Consider the following 2,778-nt stretch of genomic DNA (forward strand, 5'->3'; position numbering starts at 1 on the left):
CGACCCCTCTGCCTAAGGCCTGAATGAGAGTGATTTTAAACTGAGCCACACTCGATGCAGTATGATTATTATTTCTCTTCAACATCATCCATCTGTGCAGGTGGACCTGTTTAGCTTCGGCTTATGTCCAGTGGTAGAGCTAGTTTTTGTGAGTGACACCAGATGGGGCCACGCTCTGCGTTAGCCGTCACTCCGACCTTGGGGAAGGCTGATCCATTGGAACAGCTTTTCGCGATGCTTATTTATTTTTAATTTTTTAAATTTTTTTATTATTATTCTAATTTATTACTATTATTATTATTATACCAGTCTCCCAGCGTCATGGAGCGCTTTCGCTTCCGCCAAAGCGGGACTCGAACCCGGGTCCATTATTATTATTATTATTATTATTATTTATTTATTTATTTTTGGCTGATTGAGAAAAAGTTCTCCTCTTTGCATGACTCATTGAATCCCTCCATTTCCTCCGCAATCTGATCGATTGGGCCCAATTGACTAGTCAGCTGGAGCACATACTTCTTATTATCTATCTCTAAGGTTCCCTAATATTTTGTTAAGGTAGTATATCGCACAGTTTTGTGCAAGCTAAAGGTTTAGTAATTTTTGGATAATGAATACCTCCAAACTGCTTATTGGGGATGATTACTATTTATTAATATTAATATAGTGTATAAATACATATAATAATGCCTTTAACATAAATATACATCTATAAATGCATAATAATACACAAGAAACAGTGAAAATTCATAAAATGTATCCTGTAACAACATTAACATTGTAAGCAATTTGCAGTCTTCATAGTTTTGATGAATGAGGAATTTTCCAGAAAAATCAATTCGTAGCAAGTGAAGGTTCTTCTGCAGTAGAATTTTGTTCCGAAGAGAATTTTTCTGTCTTCGGCTCTTTTTGACCCACTGTAGTAGTCGAGTGCATGAACATCATGAATAACCCTTCGAAGAAGTCGAAGACAGCAATTATCGATACGCCCAGCCATAATCCGATGTAGCCTCCGATGTAGCTTAGAAGTTCAATGGGCTGCAAAAGAGAAAATGTAAATATTAAAATATTAGACTTCACTGCTGAAAAGTATTTATACGTATGCAATATTAGACTCGAAAAATTCGAATTTCAGGCGCCTTAGAAAAAAAAAAGCGAGAAAACGCAAAGACAATGCGAAAACCAGTTAACATTTTGTATCTGGGCATCCGCCATATTGCTTCAGCTAGGACCTTCCATTCATCTTGTATTCTGGATATTATGGCCTGGTCTCTTTCCACTTTAGGTACTTTGAGTTGTATTTCTTCTTGCTCTTCCTCCTCTGGTTCCGTATTGTCCAAATGTTATATTGATATACGTTATATGGATAGCCTATGTGATACGTTTGAAAAAAAAAAAAGAAATAATAATTGATGGATTTCTATTGGTCCTTTTTAATGAAGGACGGCTCGACAAATCGTCCTGAAACAGCAAAATATAAAATTTTATCGAAACCCATCCCCTTGAACCGAGTTATTACATGCGGACAGATGGACGGACGGATAAAGAAATAATAATTGCCGGATTTCTACTGGTTCGATTTTAATGAAATTTAGGATTTCTCGAGAAATATTTTTATAAGGCCCAAATATAAAATTGCACGAAAATTCATCCACTAGGAACCGATGAAGGGAGAAACGTCATGGTAAAGAAAATTGGTGAATTATGCATAAATGCTAACGCACCTAATTAAGGTATTCCATTTGTGGTAACAGCAACTGTAAATAAGGGTCTTCCACCATTTTTCGAACACCCGCGTTTACAGTTTTTGATATTCTCTTGATTCCTCGATTTCGTAAAAGATGAGGGGAGAAAAGATTCTTAAGAATTTCGTTTTCTATCAGATTCAGTCTCATACGCAAGCGCAAAAGAGCTGAAATATTATTATTATTAAAAAAAGATTTTATCTGTAGCAGGAGAAATAATTGACCAGCTTTAAAAGAACTCAATGAAGGTCGGAGGGATCATATCAATGATCTGATTATTGTCAGTTAGCAATATAGTTATGAAGAAAGGCAAGAAAATGGTGACCCTCACCTCATACTTGGCGTTGTAAGTGTACACCACCATGTTTCTGTCCAAGAAGAATTTCATATCTGCTGTCCTTTCTTTCCTTAAAAAAAAAATCGGACTGCAGTGATTAATCGGATAACAAATCTTTGAAAATAAATAATTAATAAAATAATTAGTTATTTGTAATGGTTTCATAATAAAAATTTTTGTTCGGTGAAGCTCTTTTTTTTATTTAAAACAGTCGCATTTAAATGCACTACACCATAAGGATATGAAGAGGTTCCTTTCTTTTTATTTCAGTAAGTGAAAATTGTTAGACGAGAACTCTGTGTAAATCACTCTACTGAAAGGGAGGGTTTTCTTCTTTAACTAACTCTGCAGTATACACTGAGTGGACAGAATTCATAGGATACCTACTAGCAACGGGTAGGCCCATCTGTTGCCCAGATAAGGGTAGTCACACGGCGAGGCATTGAGCCCACTAGTTCACGAAAGCGTTCCACAAGTATTTTCATCTATGCTTGCTGCACCGCTGTCCATAATTCTGTCGAATTCCTGCGTGGATGAGTCAAAGCTTGAATGGACCTTTCCACAGCATACCAAAGATGCTCCTCAGGATTCATGTCTGGTGAACGGGGAGGCCATTCTATGGTGGTAAAATCTGCGGAATGCTCTTCGAACCATGTTCTAGTCACCATGGCTGTGGGAAGACGCATTGTCCTGCTG

At 36.9% G+C, this 2,778-nt stretch overlaps 1 long non-coding RNA gene across 1 annotated transcript; it reads right to left on the reverse strand.

The window, feature by feature from the left end:
- Window positions 1-815: 815 nt before the first annotated feature.
- On the reverse strand, window positions 816-2,116 carry LOC150077052 (uncharacterized). The gene is made up of 2 exons (XR_016547708.1): window positions 2,077-2,116; window positions 816-1,038 (listed from the first exon to the last, which is right to left on the reverse strand). It is a non-coding gene; the product is annotated as an uncharacterized LOC150077052 (long non-coding RNA).
- Between the last annotated feature and the right edge of the window lie 662 nt (window positions 2,117-2,778).

This window comes from Mastigoproctus giganteus, chromosome 12 (assembly GCF_048544385.1).
Source record: "Mastigoproctus giganteus isolate SK-2022 chromosome 12, ASM4854438v1, whole genome shotgun sequence".
NCBI classification, from domain to species: domain Eukaryota; kingdom Metazoa; phylum Arthropoda; class Arachnida; order Uropygi; family Thelyphonidae; genus Mastigoproctus; species Mastigoproctus giganteus.